At 41.6% G+C, this 19,915-nt stretch overlaps 1 protein-coding gene across 1 annotated transcript in view; it reads right to left on the bottom strand.

The window, feature by feature from the left end:
* zbtb46 (zinc finger and BTB domain containing 46) overlaps window positions 1-19,091 on the bottom strand; it is a 65,302-nt gene extending 46,211 nt beyond the window's left edge. The window contains exon 1 of the mRNA XM_079558508.1: window positions 18,856-19,091. The gene's annotated coding sequence lies outside the window, so the exon portion shown is untranslated. The remainder of the gene's footprint in view (window positions 1-18,855) is intronic.
* Between the last annotated feature and the right edge of the window lie 824 nt (window positions 19,092-19,915).

Raw genomic sequence — 19,915 nt, 5'->3', positions numbered from 1 at the left:
GAACCGTCATGGCATCACAAACGCTTTGTCCTGGTCATGCCATGCCAAAGTCACTTTAGTCCCTGTCCAGATGACTGAAGTGAGGCGACGTATAGAGAGAGAGACAGACCCCTCTTTCCCCTCTCATGTCGTGGTCTAATGTGGTCTGTCCCTCCAAGCCACTTCTCTGCCTCCTCCCCCCCCCCCCTGACCGAGCGGGATGATGTGAGCCGAGGTCCTTCTGGATCAAAGACAAGCCAATGTTTTGTTTGGATAGGGGCTTTCAGACAGGGCTAAGTGCTCCCCTCGTTTTCAATACAATTGCATGAAAAAAAATACAATGCTAAAAATGTATGTTTTGTGGTTACAGTTAGACAGATGAAAGCAAAAGCAAAAACTGACATTATGTAGTGTTGTCTCTTTTTTATTTCATAGGCATTTTATTCAAACTTTAACATGTGATTCTGTGGTTTGTTGCAGAAAAATAAATGTTTTTCTTTTAAATCTAAAGATGGATTGATTCATCTGTAGCCAAACAACAAGCTGATGTCGTTTTAGTAATACTATCAAATTGAATAAGAAGCAAATAATATTATTCTTAATTTAATGGTTTCGTGGTGGATCATGCTAATACATTAAGAAACATTGGGGGAAAAAATGATTTTTTATTTATTTATTGATTGATTTTTTTATTCTCTTTATTAAAGTTTTCAACATTATACAAAAATAGATTAAAAATAAATTAAGAAAAATAATGGTAATGGATGCTTTTTATGCTATTTGAATTTGTGAATTTACACCCCATACCACCATTATCTTCTTCAAACTTGTAAAGGTTGCTTATTAGCAGAGAGGTTTCTCTTTTGCACATTTCAGCTTTCATCCTGGCATCTCAGTTATAAACCAGCGGGGTGGATTCAGTGCAAACTGGCCAGAGACTGAATGAACGTGTGGAGAAAGGAGGAGGGGACATAAAGTCTTATTCGCCCAGACTTGGCATTTTTGTTGTCACGCGTCCCAGTTTAATGCCTCCTCTAAATCCTTATCTGTTAAAAATCTTCTTTTTGCATAATTTTCAGTACCAACTTGTAGCGTCGCAATAACAAATCATACTTCTAGAAGCAGGTTGGCAGGGCTACACTAAATGAATTATGTATTATGTTAAGTACTCAAAACAAAGTGAAATAAATGATGCTAGCCCCAAGAAAAGGATATTAAGCGAAATGGTGGTGTTTTATGCTAATACAGAAGAAAAATTAAGACAGAGGCAGAATCTATTGCTTTTTAGGGGATTCAGAAGTGAAGAATTTTGTGAAACTTGCAGCATAGAGATAAAAATACTCGTTATGAAAATAAATACATTACCCTCTTAAACCAATCAAACAACTTTATGCATACTAAGTGAGTTTTTATTAGTTTGAAAATCGCTTAAAGAAACTTTGAGATTGGATTGAGACAAGTGACTGAGGAGAGGACAGGGACAGAGAGAGTCCGTGAATAAACTGCCACTAAACTGGGCATCAAGGACATTCACTCATTAATTGGGTTAATCCTCAACCAGCCGGAGCTGGTTGTCTTCCGGGCCAAGAGGAGAAGGAGGAGGGCAAGCACCGGACATGTACTGACCAAACTGTTTGACAAAGGATTTCAACATTCCAGACATAGAAATAATAATAATTTATCTGAGTGGATTATGATCACTCTACCTTTATAATTGTTAACTTATTTTGTATCAAACACATGGGGCTCGAGCCTGTGTTTCTAAATGAAGGCTGTAGACTAGACAGTTGCAGTAAGTGGGCTGGACAGACACCCATGGCGCTGTTTTGCACAGCAGTAGAGCCTCCCCAAGCCTCACCGCCTTACCTCCAACAGACCATACCACACTGGAACATTTCCCACTATTGTAGGTGGTGGTGGATCTTGGGGCGCGCACGTGCTGAGGTTTTGATCACGTTCCGAGGAGAGAGCCAGATGCTCAAGTGCAATGTGACCATCGATCTCTCTCACGACATGGACAGTGTTTAACTCACAGTGGGAGAAATTGTTTGTAGTTTGTCCTTAATAAGCAGCGTTAAGCTTTGCATGTAGAGAAGAGAGTAAAGAGGAAGCACACCACGTCTCAGTCTACCCCCCTTTTTTACGTAAGCGGCGCACTCGGGCAGCCGGCAAAAGCTCTGGTGCGCCGTTATTTGTACGCAAGAGACCAACTTGGTCTGGAGCAATGCTGTTGTTGCACCAGGTGAAAGATCGGGCCCATTTCCTGCTATACAAGCTAATCGTGACGGTTTGATTTCCACCCATCTTACTCCACTCCTTCTGTCCACTTTCTGACTGGCAGCCTCCCAACCTGTGCCCAAGGTGGAGTGGGAAGGATTGACTTAAGGCAAGCGCAATCTCATATGGAGAGAGGCCAAAGCAGATCTAGGAGGCTTAGAGAGACTTAGCACTGCTTGCAACCAGGCTTTTTTTTTTTTTTTTTACTTCAATGCCTTCTGTAAAGATCTTACAAACAGCACTCTATCATCTATACATTATGAAATATTTACTTTTGACTTTACTGGTCACTTAAACATAAAACACATACTTAAATGGCAACAAAGATTACGTCTTTTCCGTAGACCAGCAAGTGTTAAGCCCCAATGCGAAATCCGGGTACAGTAAGGAGGATCATCCCAAAGCGACCAGAATAAGGTGTGACACTGTAGTTTGCTGAACATGACCTTGAGCCTTTCCAATGACCAAGTATTTAACATGCACTATTAGTAGTGAGGGGAGGATACTTTCACACTACAGTAAAATCCCAAATAGTAAATCCCGAAATTAAAAAAAATCCTATTTTTCTGGTCTGGTCTGACGTGAGAATACAACTACGTATTTCTGGGCTATCTCTTCTCTCGAAGGCCCCAAAGCCAGTTACGCACAGTTCCCGTGGTAACTCCCCGACTGACGACCCGGGGCTTAGCCTAAATTCTCTCTATTAAAAGCTGTGAAATGCAAATAATGAAACATCTCATTACCACTGTCGGAGACGTCGAAATGAAAGGGAGGAGTGAGAGAAAGAGGAGGGCCAGTGCAAGCCATCGTAGGCAGAAAAATGTGAGAGGATGTGCGAGCTGTATGTAGGAGACGAAGTGATGGATGACTAAGATGATATTGATCACTTCACGACTGACAATTAAATCACAAATCACAGAGACTGAAATGAATTAGGCAGTGCAATTTCCTTCGCAACCAACAAAATAGCACAACTAAGAGAAACTGCTAACCCTGCAGTTTAGAGACCTCCACAAACATGTTCTGATATATATGTGATTATTATGAGTTCATGTCTCAGTCTACTCTTAAAGGGACTATAGAGTTTAAAATGTTAAAACTAGGTATTTTCATCCCCCTGCATGTTCCAGCCATGTCCTAATGTGTAGAATGAGCTCAGACCTGTTCCCCACAACTGCCTATAAAATCCTGCACTGTCACTCACAAAGGTGTTAATTCGGGTCTGAAGTGCCGTCATGCACGAGCTTAATATAGAGATTGCAGTTACGCATAAGACCTGAGGTGGCAGTAGTGAGCATAACATGACTAACTTACATCTAGCCCCTTTAAACACACCTGAACATGTTGATAAATGACTTATGGTTATTGTTTGGATGCAGTTCAACATTGAAATGAAACATACTTTAGTGATGAAAAGCAACATTCTGTGAACTGGTGACGCAATACAGAACTTTACTGTAATTTGCTTGAAGGGAGGTTGTGGGTGTGTCGTGTCTCATAGCAAAAACTGTAAGTAAGTCTGATACGTCTTATAAGATTTTCTCCCATCCGCATGTGTGAGCAGTTGTGTTCAAACCATTATTAGAAACCTTGATTCCATGTCTGTTATTGAATTTGACGAATAAAGTAGATTTTATTCTAGGAGAAAGCATTCAAAATACTCTGGTGAATTTTGAGAATATGGCCCTTGAATTTTCCAACCCCCTTATGAAAGATTTTTTTTTTTTTTTTTCTGGAGAAACTTTAACTATTAAGAGATTAAACTGACCCAAAACCTAAACAATGCAGTGTTTCCTCATAATTATTTGCTAGCCTATTATAATAATGCTACTGTTCAAATGGCCAGTTGTGTTGATTGAGGGGGGACAAAATACTGCATTTGTAGAGTTGTGGGGAATTTCCAGGCTTTGTGATTATTTACTGGGTCTAGACAGAAAAAAAAAATCCTTTAATACTATCTTCATTCCTAGACTTGCCTTTGCCGCTCCTGTCACTTGGCCAACCTCTCGCAGTTATGTTTTTAAAAGCAGCAAATGGTTCCAGTGATGATGACAATATAGAGCTTTGGCCTGGCTCAAACCCACACTTAACTCCAGCCGCCTGCTGCAGCCCTGCTCTGCCGCCCGTGAGCAGAGATAGACCCTGGGCCCTTCATAGACCACAACACAAAACCTGTCAGTGCAAAAAGCAACCTGTCACGACCAGGCCAGACACAACGGTACATGAGAGCAGCCGCCTGCATGTGCCCGAGCTGTTATAAAAGAGACACCCAAACACTCACACATATGAATGAAGGAATTTGAAGTAGAGGAATCCCATGTGTTACTATGGCTACCATAGTATCGAAAAACAAAGTAGTACTGGAAAAAAATATTAGCTTTAATGCTTTGTAGGTCCTGAGATAGTTCTAAGAAAGTAAATGGGTTGATTCCGTTCAAATAAATGAAGTAAAAAAAAAATGATAATAAAAATATTTTATGGCATAAATGACCAGATAAATGACCCACCGGCTTTCTGTATAGAGTTTGCATGTTCTCTCCATGTCTGTGTAGGTTACTCCTGTTTCCCCTACAACTAAAAACATGTACAATAGGCCAGAATGAATGTAGTGTGTGAATGAGTGGTTGGTGCTGGTTGGAGGAGCCAATAACTTACCAGAGCTGTTCCTCTTTAGTAGTTCTGAACATATTTTGATTAAAGCCCAATGCCTTGTATTGTATATTGTTGTAAGATGGACAGCCATAACATTATTGCTGCACATACAGCATCTTGCTGAATAGATATATTACAGTTGCCCACAGTGCAATATATTGCGCAGCCCCAGTAAAGTAGTGAGAGATAATTGTTGTTTGTCCCCATGTGTGGTTGAATGACTGAACGAGGTGAGTCAGTGGCCAGTTGCTCTCTATGATGCAGAGGCGGGTGTCCACTGTGTACTGCTCTGTGCATGTCCATGTGTATGCTGTCTCAGTCAAACTGCAAACAGAGGCATCTATTTGAAAATCCTCCCCAGACCGGAGCTTACAATAAGCTCATGCAAAGAGGGGAGCATGAAAGGCTTAGAAGTGTCCACCCAAGTCCAACAGGCGCGCCCTCACTGCCTCCCCTACACAAATATCAAACGCCACTTCACTCCCTCGTAAGCGGAGGCACAAACACACAAAAGGACACGAGCATACGACATGTTACCCAGGTCTTAAAATAAAGACAATGTTATGTTGCAAGTTATTTGAGAAAAAATAAAAACAAACTTAAAAGACGTAAAGCATTAAACAGGACTAAGGATTGTCAGAGGCGGGGGGTACTCGGGTACAGTGCTATTACTTGAGTGAAATATTTGGGTACTCTTCCCAAATCTGTATGTGACACATGAAAAAAGATCTTGTTCTAAGAATTGTTATTTTTATCAAATTTTATCATTTGAAAAAATCAGAGGTTTTTTCTTATATTACATAATAGGCCATTTCCCCAAGTTCTTTTTGAACCCTAACTTCAGTATAACTGTTTATTGCTTGAGTCTACTCTAACCAGCTCTGATCAGGAGAAAAAACAAAATGTAAAAGAATCAGCTATGTCTATTTTAAAACCAAGTTGAAATAATGAATGAAGACTAAATCAGTTAAGTATAGGTTGTTGTTTTTTATGAAAAGACATCACAGCACACATAGAGAGGTGACTATCAGAGCTATCAACATATTACAATAAACACGCTCACACACCTCCACTTGTACCTGCAGCACAGTTGCTTTCATGGGGCATGTTTAGAAAGAGGAAAATATATATTACCCCTGTGGCAGCTTTGTCACTCATCAACTTGATCAAAACAACGCTACAACACAGACTCTTTTTAAACCAAGACAGAGATATCAAGGCGAGAGAAATCAAGGGAAGATCATCTAAATATAGAGAAATGGAGTCAGTGAGGAGACAGTGAAGGGTGGAGGAAGGAGGGGAAAGTTTGGGAGAAAAAGAAATCTTTGTTAAGTAAGAATCAATGGTTTGTCTCTGGGATTAGTGACTATAGCCTGGTTGTCCTGTTCGATAGGCGAGCTGTACACCGTCTGGCACTGTCAATATGTTGCATCAATACGAACGAGTAAAGAGGCAGACACTTGGCGTAGCAGTTAGCGCTTCACAGCTAGGTCCCGGGTTCGATCCCTGGGCTGGACGGGTCTTTCTGTGTAGAGTTTCCATGCTCTCCCCATGTCTACCAAGACAAATACTCTTTGAAGTATGCAGGCAGTCAGTAACAGCACTGTCTTTCGTATATATCTTTCTTGACAGCTCCTAAAGCTCCGAATACTATTGGCGTACCTCAGGTTTTGGTGTTCCGCATTCGCTTGATTTCAATCTGCAGATCTCGATACTTTGTGATTTTCTCCGCCTCTTTCTTTAAAATGGGTTTGTCGTCTGGGATTAGCCACATCAATGAAATAGCACATTTTGTTGTTCTCGCCATGGAGCACAATTGTCTGCCCGATTTGCCGAGAGATAGTCCAGTCAGAAAGAATGGTCATGTCCCACATCGGCAAATGCAAATGAACCAAATGAACCACCTCGATGTGTCACCAGAGAGGCCTAAGCAAGATTTTTTTCTTTATTTCGGTACAACTTTAAATTTAGTCTGACGCGAAGAAGGATTGTCAAAGTTTCTTCTCTTATGTCGAGCCGATATGTAAATTTGCACGGCTCCAGGCAAAACATCCACAGTGAGTGACCAGACCAGAGTCCAGACCTGAAGCCCTCACCTGTCCCTCTGTCCACTCCTCCTTATCTCGCTGTCGGACCTGTCCTCACCACTCACAGCCTCTGGGGCGGATTGACGTCTGACTGTCACCTGTTCACAAACATCGCCCGCAGACATTTAAGGGGGCATCGTTGTTTCGACACCTTTTTTTTTTTTTAACTTTAGAACTGAGTTAGAGGAAGTAAAGTGATGATAGGGATGACATGAACATAATCCAGTCATAATTTCTACAACCGTTACTGTCACTGTTACTGCAACCCACCACCACTTCTGCTCTTACTTCTGTTTCTGTATATATCTGTACTATTAACAGTACAACATAATAACTCTCACTTCCCCAACTAATGCTTTAGCTAGAATGGTACTTCTGTTTTACGACTAGCCTTTGAGGTGAAAGGCAGAATGTCCTTTACTCTTACAACCTGGCACAGATGACAACTTGAACAACCATACTCATACTTCTGAGAGCCTACACAAACATCTACTGTTAAACCGAATCTGAGCAAACACTATAGCAAACAATAGTGCAAAACGCGACAAAGACACAGAGAGGTACAGCTAAAAGACAAGGACTGTGTCTCTGCGTCCCACCCCGGGAAAACCTCATTTGGTCCAAGTCACACATTCCCACATTACGGGACCGTGCCATGTATCAGGTGTCCGTCCAAAGTGGCCAAGCACCAATCAACCGCCCGCCCCCTTACGTGAACGCACACACCAATCAGCTCAAGAGAGGTGAGATCGAGAAACGCGAGGGGTGAGAAGGAAGAGAGAGGATGAGGGAAAAGCCAAGGCAAAGGCAGCGCCAATGGCGACTTGAGAAAAGCTTGTGTGGATGAGGAGAAGAGCTATTAGCGACAATGAAAGATGCAGTAACAATAGGATTAACTGTATTTTTGTCGATAAGAGTAGAGATGCACCAATCCAGCTATTTTGCTACTGATACCGATACTGGGTTTTGAGTATCAGCCGATACCCAATAATAATAATAATAATACATCAAACTTGTATAGCGCTTTTTTGGACACTTAAAGACACTTTACATGTGGAATAAAACCAACATTTACCGATACCACTTTCTTAAAAGTGGCTTTCACTGAGTGAAAAATTTAATTGACTCTTTAATCTCCATTTTAAGATCAATAAAGTCATATTGTATTGTCATGATATTACAGATAAACATTTAACAAGGATCACTGGACTTTTCTACACTAAATATCCTTGGTATGACAGACTTTAGTTTACATTAATATAAACAACTCACATGAAGTGATCTAATCATGTTAGATCACTTTTTTCTTAAACTAAAATATAAACACTTTGCTTCAGCAAAGCTATGTAAGTTTCTGTCCCAGACTTGATTAGTTTTCTTTTGCTCAGCATTAGCATACTGATGCTAACCGCAGCATTTTGCGCGTTGATCAAAAATGTGTTTGTGGAGGTTGAAACCAACTTAGCGATTGAATTCCCCAATGACATGCAGCATGCCCATATTCACTTAAAGTTTGGGGAAAAAAACATAACTTTTACAGTTATGTAGGGTATTGAGAGCCAAAACTGGTATCGGTTCAGTATTGGATATTGTAGCCGATTCCCGATATCGTTTTTTTTTTCAGTATCGGCTCCAATATCCGACCATCCCTAGATAAGAGCAAGTTAAAACATCTTCTGCCACATCAACAGGCCACTCTTAAATTACTGTGGCCTGTTTCCCCGGCTAAGATTAAACCCTTAACCAGGCATGACTCAATCTTGAGCAAACCACATTATGGTCAATCGGAAATACCTGCAGGGGGCTTTTTAATTCACAGGTCACCTACCATATTAATAAAAGCTAGTAAAAGCTAATAAAAGTCTAATCAATATATTTTGTGAACCGCGGCAACAATTATAACAACCAAGAACACAAGTGCGTGCCTCAGTTTGTGTGAGGGAAAACCACTTTCATATCATATATTCATTTTGTCACGGGGGTAAGATCTGAAAAGAGGATGTGAACCTGCACACTTCTAGCCTTGCACATATAAGGAGCTCATAAATGTTCCATAACTACAATTATCTCCCAAAACACATTAAGATCTACTGTTTTAAGTCCCTTATAAATCATGACAACCCTGATTCCCCTCACTTGACGGAGAAATTGCGAAAGTGCACAATGACCGATCTGGGAAAAGCCGGATTGGGAACGTCGGATAATGGGGAATGTATAAATATGAGTTAGGGTCAGAAGGAAGGATGAAAGAGAGAAAGAGAACAGGGGAAGGATGAGAGAGAGGAAGGGTAAAAATGAGAAATGGAGTAGGGGAGGCCACAGGAGGCACCTGGCCCACTTACAAAGGGAGGGGGGGCCGAGGGGGGAGGATTAAGGAGGCAGGAGACGACAAGGGAGTGGAGGAGGAGAGGATGAGCCAGATCGGGAGGACACAGAGGGCGGAGGGAAGGGGCAAAGGTCAACGGACACAGTGAGGAGGAGTGGACTAAACTAGAGTGGGGAAAGGGACCATCATGTCTATAGATAATATCCTTCTGCTTTTCTTTTGGGACGATGACTTTAAATGGCATGGCGTTAAGTAGAAGCCATTAGTGCATCTTGGGAAAGTTTTGCTCACTGGGGTGTATGAATGTGTTAATGTTGTGTGTTTTATGGTCAAGACATGAGAAAACATTGCATTATGTGTCAACAACATGGCTTTACAAAAAATACTAAACCAAAACAAGCCTGAAATTGAGGATTAAAAAAAAATCACACATTCTGAACTCTGAGCGTTTTTGTTTAATGAAGAAAGCCATTTAAATAAATAAGGTGAAATTGCATCACCTTATACCGTGATGGCAATACTTTGGCAATACGTAGATAATGTAATGCATAGCCCCACTCCACGGCAATGAGCAACCATGTAAAAGTAATTACTGCCAAAAAATGTCTTATTTGAATGGAATCAGTGTCTTCAAAGCAGTATTCATGAGGCCTTGGACAGGTGTCCTTCAGTGATCTGTGTTCAGTGTGATTGCTGTGATTGCTATGGACTCTTCCTCAGAGGGACAAACCTAGGTTAGATCCCAAATGGACACCCAGGGAAGTTCCCAAGCAAATGCCCCAGCCACCTTTGCCCCACTAAGGAGATACTGTGGACTAATCTATAGGTCAAGAACAAGCTCCTCGCAGTGCAGTAGGTACAGCCACAACAAGAAGAAAATAGATGGAGCTATACCTGTATTTCCTTTTTTTTCTTGTTCTACATCTTTGTGACCATTAAAAACATGACCATGGGGCTGGGGGTGCATAAGAATTCCTTCTTCAACTTCAACATAACAATAACAAATAACAAATTATTATTTATACTTGGTAATCAATGTAACTTTAGCCAAGCTGTTGCCAGGAGACGGTAAGCTGAGTCCATGCACTGAGTGTGTGTGTGTATGTGTGTGTGTATATATATATATATATATATATATATATATATATATATATATATATATATATACACACATATATAATGGGATTTCTAAAATCATTCACACTAGTCAGTTTTGTGTTTCCTCTCATTGGTAGTCATGTTTGCTTCACCGAAAACAATTAACTCCTTGTAATGCATGAAAAATATACCTTTCATAGTTGATACCCTAATCCCGAGTTGATGTGCTATGTCATTGCTCTTGATAAATTAAACAATTCGTCCTTGCGAAGCTGAGGACGGAGGTGGTGTGTGCATGAGTGTGTCTTCGTGCTCGTGTGGGCGCCTCCAAATCACGACAAAAAACTCACACCACCTCAGTATGAATAAGTGTCCACAACGGGCCACCGTAGGTTCTCTCTCTCTCTCCTTCTGCTGAACATGAGCATGCTGCCTGTATACCACTAATATCCCACTAATACCACCCACAGTCCGCGCTCCACCTCACATCAATGAATATTTCATATCCTGATGGCACTTTTAAAGCAAAAACTAATTAGCAAATCCAAGTTGATCTGGCATTAGTCATATCAGGCCAATTAAAAGCCAAGTCCTACTGTACATGTTAATGGCAGCGAAGTGGAATAATTGTATGTTGAACAGAGGAGAGAATATTAAACAGGCCTTGTTAGCAGCACTTTAGCACTCCAGCTCAGTCCACGGCCCGTTTACTAAACTCTAAAACACAGGCAGACAAACGCACACCTCAGCGAAGCTAAACTTTCCATTAATTAGAGTGTTGCCATCGGCTCCACAGGGTCAGGTGGCTAAAGGAGACTTGTTTCCAGGGAAAATGGTGGTTTTGTGGCTCATGACACTGTTAAACAAGGATATAAATATTGGCAGATGCAGAAAGTTCGGTTGAGAGTGGTGGGAGAGAGACGATCGGTCCCCCACGCAGGTCCTGTGTGGTCAGAGAGAACAAAACCTTTCCCTGTCCGTTTGTTACTGCGCGGACGGAGACAGACAGCGCTCAGACTAAACTGTGCCGCGTGAAAAAGCAACACAATAACACGGGTAAAACCCTTCAGGAGAACATGGCCAGTCTCTTTTTCTTGGTCAGCCCCTGTACTCCACATTTATTCACTCCCTATTCTTTCTTGTTCTACATCTCATAGATTCTTTTGTAAATCTTACCATCACTGTCTTCCTTTCCTTGTCCCTTCCTCTCTTGTCTTCTTACCTGTCTCTTTCAGGAAAACTGGGAATATTTTCTAGATACTGCTGGGATAACCTGTCAGGACCGCAGAGGAGCGCCTAGTAGGGACCCATCTCCAGATCGTTCAGGGGCGTGACCAGACTTCTGCATTTGGGGGTGGTGGCACATGTCTATGCTTTAGGTTGATTGGAGGAAACCCGAGTGCCCAAAGAACAGCCACCTAGACACACCAGGAACATACCAACACTAAACACAAAGGCCCACACTGCTTTGTACTCAAACCTTTTTGCTGTGAGACAAGAACGCTAACCACCCAGCCACATTCTGCACACTTCTCTCCTTTGTCTCATTCTGTTCGTCTTGGTTCCTCTTGCTCCCTCCTGGTCTCCTCTCTCCTTACATCCTTCTCCCTTCGTTTTGCTGGCCCTGTCTCCTCTCTTACCTGAGCTTTGATATGGAAATCTCTCACCAGCCAGTGCCTGGGGCAAGCTGACTGTTTCTAAAGATGTATTTGCTCAAAGCCGCTCAATTTCTCATCAAATGCTCGCTGTGTGTGTGTATAAAAGACAGACTCTTTCACTGGGAAAATAACAACTAACAAGCACATACTTAGCTACTGTATGCTTTTAGCAGCGAGCACCAACAAAAGAAGGTTTCTCAAAGCTTCAACTATCTAAATCCATCACACGGATCTGACTAAAAGATGGTGACCTTTGTGGCAAAAGTTGAGAATGCTAACCAACGGTCAGTAGACTGTGCAGGTATTTTAGTATCAGTGATGTGATGTAGTGTCAGGGGCTCCCTATTCTCCAGACTGGGCTTTTAAACATTTTGCAACACATAAAAAAAAAAACACTCACACAAAACACTCACACAAAACACAGGGAATATTGAATATAATTGTAGAGGACTATTCATTTTTTATTTTCTTTAGAGCTCAGGATTGTGTCATCAAACCCGCTTAGTATTCTGTGAAAAGGGGAACATTCTACAAGTACTATAGTAGTATAGCACATTCTAGGTTTATCATTCATATCTAGACCCTTAGGGCTACCACTGTGTGCTACATGTTATATGTCCGCCAGCTCTTCACAAAACTGTGGATTTCTAAGATAAAGTTCAGTTTATAACATTTGATCTTGATTCTGTTTGCTGTTTGCGTTCAAAGTACCATTGTTTGTTTCACTGATGACGCATCATGATTGCATTAAGAGAGGGAACATACCCAGAACATTATTTTGTCTGTATAAGGGGCAACACTAACAGAATAAATGTCTAAATAACTTTTCAATTCGCTTTTTTCTTTATCAAAGGGGAAGGGGGGCAACATTGTCAAGTCTAATTTGACAAAATGAATATCGGGATGTAATGGGATAAAGCAAAACCTGTACGCTTTGAATGATTGTGATATGAATGGTATGGTGAGGGAGTGATAGTTTCCTGAAGTGGGACTGGTTTGAAGATGTGAGTGAAATAATGATTTCTTCTCATTTTGTGTTACTTTTACTTTTGTAGGTATAACGTCAACAAATCCTCATCAAATAAATACGATTCAAAACATTTACAAAAATACGCACTGCTTTGGACAATGAAGTTGAGCACAGGCAAATGTTGTTTCAAAAAGAAAACTATTTCGGAAGCCAAAGCACATTCTGTAGCCACACCACTGTGGACATCCATCCTCGAAATGAACTAATTCAGTTATAGGCCATGTCCAACTTAAGACAATGATGTAATTGATAAGCTTTGAATAGTAATACATGACGGGAACAAACTCATGACTGATATGCTTGTGTGGTCATGAGGGAATGATTGAAAAAAGGCGCATCGAGATATTACAACTAAAACACGCCCTTCCAAAAACAGCTTCTGAGATCAAAAAAGGAAACTGTCAAATTTCTACTGTTCTGCCATTTTGAACATTTACCTCTAACAATTACACACACACACACACACGCACGCACACACACACACACAAACACAGTGGCTCGCAACAATAGATTAACAGTTCACCTTGCAATTAAATATTCCCAAACAAAAGAACTGAAGAAGAAAGCACGGCACGCTACTGCCGGCACATCAAATGAAATATTAACAATGTAATTCGCAGGAAGAGCAGACTCACCTGCAGGAGGTGAGGGGTGGAGGTGTCGTATAAGTGGACAGGGACCACAGCTGTTGCACCCAACCCCCCCGTGCATCCCTGTAAAGCCCCTATTGGGATTAGGGAACACCTGTATGCAGCACGGTGCACAATACATATACAAGTTACAAAAGCATGGCTGCCACATGGGGAGGCAGTGGGGGAAGGTGGAAGAGGTTCAGGATCAGATTAGGGTTGAATGGGAACTACCTGGTTTTGGAAGATCGGTTAAATATAGTAATATATCAATATACATATTGTTTTTGTTTTTGGCCCATAGGCTTTTTACAGAAAGAAGAGTGAAGAGTGAAAAGGAACGAAGAGCAGTGAGCGACTTCCAGCAAACACACGTTGCTGGGATCAGAACAGTGCTCTATGGGCTGCACTGTGTCACAGACGCTTCCTGATTAACTTCTTAACCCCCACCTGAACCAAGTGCATTTTCTCTAGTTCAGCTTTACCCAAATCGAAAACCTTCTCCACTGGAGCATCAGGCCAGGGTAACGCCTCATTTGAAAGCTAAGACCTACAAAACTGTTGTGTTGTTGTCTTTTTCTTGTCTGTTTTTTGTATTTTTTTCAATTGTATTTTTCCCTCTTTTTTGTTGTGTTTTCATCCTCATTTTTGTTGCTGTTTTGTTGCTGTTTTTTCCAGCTTTTAGACGTGGGTCAAGCCAAAGTGGAGAAAATGTGCTCAGTTCGGTTGAGGGTTAAGAGGTTAAACTATTTAAAATATATGTATATTTGGTTGCAAAACATGGTGATTTGGCAGAGGTTTTCATCTGATGCATTTCCAAGTTCCAGTGACGTTACTTATCAGAGTGGGCAATAAAGGTTACGTCTCACTCTCTAATGGAACCAACGTCAGTATGTTCTCAGGCTCTGCTCAATCAGGCAACCTTTTGATTCCCAGACAAATGTAACTAAATAAAAAAAGTGAATAAGGTAATGTCAATGCACAACATCATTGTTGACAATAATAATTAGTGTAATTGGTGACAGAGGTAAAAAGAAAGAGAAGCAAAACTCATTTTGCAGAGTGGTGTTTGCATTCCATATTTACTGTGAGATGATTTGTTAATGTGCAAATGATAAAATTCGCAGCATTATCCAGGCAAAGACTGTCAAAAACTCCAGAGACAAGTTCAGTGTCGGAAGCAAGTGCAAACGGTCCGTTTTGCAGAGTGTTAACCAAGCAGGTGTTCCCATTAGCAAGTGACGCTCCAAAGGGGAATGAGAGAGCGAGGTGGATGAATGGAGGTCACTAACTGGGAAATTGTGCCTTTGCCCTGGATTTTTTAGGTTCTTTTTCTACACATAGAAAGAGACTGTGAAAGCGGAGTTGTGTTGTTTTGCATAAACAAACTCATGTGAGGGGGTAGAAGTGTACAGCAGCCCTAACCTGCTGCTGCTACCACACAGTTCAGCCCACAGCCTTCACCGGAGCAGCTAACAACGCCTACACGCAAACAGGCTAAAGTAGAGCAGGACTTTAGAGAGGTTAGTTTAGACACAACTTTAACTGACCAGAAAAGTTAACTACAAAACTTGTACTAGCATCTGCTCAAATATAGCAATCTATCAATGGAATATTATGTGTTTTTAAATTTGAACCCTGCCAGACCTGCAATTATTCTGCTGGGCAAAAAAAAAAAAAATATTATATATATCAAAGGGAAAACAATATTTTTGCCAACTCATGTTTTTATTTTACTTTTAAATTTTATTGGACATCTTGACTGGATGGGTGTAAATGGCTTACAAAAAAAATCCTATAATTACATTGTATCTTTACACTGTAACTCATCAGATCTAACCTGAGCTTTAACAACTGGACGTATTGAATGTTTCTGAGTCTGTGTCAGGTCTGAGCATGAACCTTTTTTTAAATGATTGTGGTTAACATGATGTAAAATACACAGTTTTACTTAATGATCTGTGTTATGTTCAGCAACACGATGGTGAGGTTCAAATCCCACCTCCGACTGGCACAGGCGGTTGTTGTGCCCTTGGGCAAGACACTTCGCCCACTGCATGTGTAAATGTGATGTGTGAGTGAGTGGCTAGTGGTCGGAGGGTGCTGATGGCACTAGCTGCCTACCTTCCATCACACTGCACAGCCGTATAGTCTGGATCAGTATGGACCACAGCCAAGTCAAAAGCATTGGTGATGTGCATAAAATTGCTGAAACTCAACATTTATACTTAGAAAAAAAATCATTGGCTGACAACTCTTAGGAACAGATCAACCTCCTGTAAACGAATGCTTTTCTGATACGTCCAAAATTACTTTAACTATTATAATTTCTAATCCCTAAAATTATCATGTTGGGCTCAAAATAATTGATTTAGCGTAAACATACTAGTACTTCTGATGGACAGATCCATACTCCTCCCTCTCTCGAGCCTCTGTGACTTGCTGCTCTTGTCTGGTCGCTGATATTCTCTCAGAGCGATTGGCTAAGAAGAGTCCAATCCAAAACCAACATCAATTCATTTGGTACTTAGCTATTTTTTCATTGGTTTAGAGCCCTATGAAGGTCTTCTCTATTCCACTGGATGGAGGGATTACGTTACATCTCTTCACCTACTAAGTTTGTTTAGAACCTAACTAGCTTGTGAGATTACATGGCTCATTTACACATGCTAGTCCCTGAGTTTAATTAAGATTTGACAGGAAATGGAACATACAACTACGACACACATAATAATACAAAGATTTGAAAATACGTACAAAATGATCCCTTTTCATTTGATTCAAATTCAAACACAGAAAAAGACATGCAAATAGACACGAATGAATTGATGCCTTTGATGCGTGGTTTGCGAGAGGTTCAGAGTGAACACAGGAGTTACCCCAAAATTTCCCTTATGATAACAACAATATCACACCGGTGTAACGCGGCGGCAGTTTCACAATATTAGAAGCGGCAGCATTAAACAATATCTCGTCTGACTCGACGAAGTGCCCTCATCCATAGTTTTGACTTTGAAAATTTAAAAGGCAAATTTCCCTTGCTTCCATGTAGCCCTTGTTTAATCAACGTTAAAAGACCCATTCATGAGATATCACAAGTGGAAAGTGCTTGAAGCGCTCCTGGTTTTTGCGATCGGGCCAAAGCGTATACACCTAATATTTTTTCCATCTCTCGCCCACACGCCTCCTCCACTCATCCTTGGAGCAGCTCTGTTCTCCTCCTCACAGATGGAGGAGCCCACTATAAGCACTACAGGCTGGTGTCCATTGAGCCGGTTGTTAGAATTATAGTTAAAACACACAGCCCCCTACAACCCACCAGCACTCTGGGGATTCTGCCTCCAGGGCTATTGGGGTTAGAAACAGATAGCATAATACAAATCAATGGGACGCTATTTGAATAACAATGCAATTATGGTACAAAATAACAGATATGGAAATACCGTGGTGCAACATAGTGCCAAATCAAGAAGCGTCCAATGATCCGGATTGTTGTTTAATCAAAGGATAGAAGTAGTATTCAAAGAAATATGCTGTACGCTGGACAAAATTACAAAAGCAAATCATGTTCATCAATCTTACTTTCTGATTTAAAATGAATCAGTATAGCAATTAGTATGTATGTCCCATGAACAGAGACAAGATATAAACCTCAGCTCAAAATAAAAACCTTGCACTTGCATCGGTTTAGATTAGATGAGAATCCTAAATTGGCAACAGTGGAAACCAAGACGTCTCCATTAATACCTGAAATCCGGTTAAGTAAGTGTAAGCGCCACTAGTTTGTCTAATCCATTGCCGGTAGATAGCTCACTCTCATTAAGTTACTCAACGATTAAGAAGAACACTATTGAAAGCAGAGCATCATCTCAACCAGGAAATGTGACACTAAAATGCAGAGCTAAGTTTGACGATAAAAAAAGAAAAAGAATAATATAATAATAGGCTAATAAAAAGTTGAACATATCCGGATGAGGCATATGGCACATAGGTTATTGTTGCCAGGTGCAAAGACAAATGCACTGCTGTGATCTAAGTGTAAGATCCCTCAGTAGCCTGAACACATAGATAATGCAAAATAGTTTGGTGAGGTTCTTTGTTACAGAGTCAGACAATATTTATAGAACAGCTGTAGACAGTCAATGACCAGAGAGGACATACCCTTTTTAACTTGTGGTCAGATGAGCAAAAGTGGAACAGCAATAATTACCATTTTAAATACGCGTGATTCGCAAACAAAATCCCCCCCTTGTCTTTTGTCTTACTCTAGGGGTGGGTGTTGACGCAGCAGAAATTTCCAGTTGGAGAAATCCCCGGTTTGGAGGTTAATCTGGGGGGAGAACCGGGATAAAGAGAAGCGTTTAAGCCCCGCGTTTAGCGTCTTTCATTTTGATCCCCCCCACAACACGGTTGCATCACAGCCACTACGGGGCTTTTTCCTCGATCAGACAAAAAAACAAAAAAAACAAAAAAATAAACCTCAACTGACAGCGAAAACTTTCAAACACTGAAAAGTTTCAATGGATAACGCGTAAAGTCTCCAAATGATATAGTATTGGATGCGTTTTTGAGCTAAACATTTCATTCATTCTCCAGGCTGTGCGTACAAGCTTGCGTTGTGTAGCTTTATTTTTTTTTTCACTATCTGCAGATACATAACGTTGTCAAACAGAGTGAATCCCGTCAACAAATACAGCTCCTTCCAAGTATCAACAGGCGCAACAGACGGCTGCCTGTCACGTATGGAACAGGTAGGCGGACTTTCTGACTGTCGCTCGCTCCTCGATAGCTGTCACTGTCTATCCGCGCCGCGGCGATCGCGGCGGTGTCAGCGGGTCTGCAGTTTCAAATAAAAGAACCACAGACACACAGGCAGATCGCCAGACAGGCCTGTCCTTACAGTACAAGTGTTACGCCAAGAGTTGCATTGTGTCATGTCTCCTTCGCCCCCACTAACTATTAGCCGTGCACACAGAGACCAAACTAATTGTTGACACTGCGCGCAATCCAAAAAAAAAAAAAAAAGTGCTACCGTGAATGAGCGGGTGAACCTGCCGGCAGCGGGGAAGCGACAAGTGGGAACACATAATGAGGCTTTATACTAGGAAGTGAGACGTACCTGTTACCCCATGGGGTCTGGGGTGGACGCGCAGAGTCCAATGTGGCCGTGACAGCAGACGACAAGAGACGAGGGCTCGCTCGGAAAGCTTGAAAAGGTAAGTGTCCGCGCTCTCCTCGGTGTCGTTTGCCTTCTTCAAGTCTTTATTCCCCTGTTTGCACCCACTCCCCAGCCTCCCCCTTTCTCCTCTTCTTCTTTCTCTCTTTCCCTCCCCTGCTTTTCCGTGTCTTGGTATCAGGAGCCTATCCCCCTCCTCCTCTGCGCGCGCGTGTCTCTGCGTCTCTCTCTCCCCCCCCCCACCCACCTCTCGCCGGTGCTCGCTCAACCCTCCCTTAACACGCCGTGTCCCCGTATCTCCCCCTCAGTCTCTCCGGGCACAGCCAGGAAATGAGACATCTACCTGATCTCGCGCTCAACAGGGACACCCCCCCCTTCCCAACAGTTGCCGTATCACGCATTTCACGCACACAATATTGACAATCTATCACCGATGTTTACAACGGTTTAGTTTATTAGGAGTTGCCACCAGTTCTTGCCTTGTCTTCTTCTTGTTTAGCAATGATTGACCAGCGCGCGCGAACTGTAGCTTACCCCCTCCTGCAGCAGAAACCAAGAGTGACGCCGGGACAGTTTTGACACGGTTTTGACTGGAAAACACCTCTCCATAACACCATGTGATGCGCATCAAGTGGGACAGTTTGTTAATTCTGCAAAATCCCGGGGGTAATTCCACCGCAGCAGCATAACCACAAACGGATTTGTCTGACTTCATGGGGAAAACAAGAGGGAGACTGTCAGTGTGACTGTATCATGCTGTGAGTTGAGGGAAAAAGAAACACCAAATAGTAGGAATGTTAAGGCAACGGGAGAGGAAATGAGATGATTGAAATTTGCCCAGGGAACTTTGTTAATATGTGTTCATTAATGTGTGTTTGACACTGGGTTTTTTTTTTTTTTTTTGGTGGGCTTTCTCAAGTGAATGCAAAGAGAGGCTGGGAATGTTTACACACAAAAAACTTTCACTGCATGTTCAGGATTAAGTTTGAAATTGAGGATGTGG

The sequence above is a fragment of the Gobius niger genome (assembly GCF_951799975.1).
Source record: "Gobius niger genome assembly, chromosome: 6".
Lineage (NCBI taxonomy): Eukaryota > Metazoa > Chordata > Actinopteri > Gobiiformes > Gobiidae > Gobius > Gobius niger.
The sequence above is the reverse complement of the archived record's forward strand: the minus strand, read 5'-3'. Positions and strand labels throughout refer to the sequence as shown.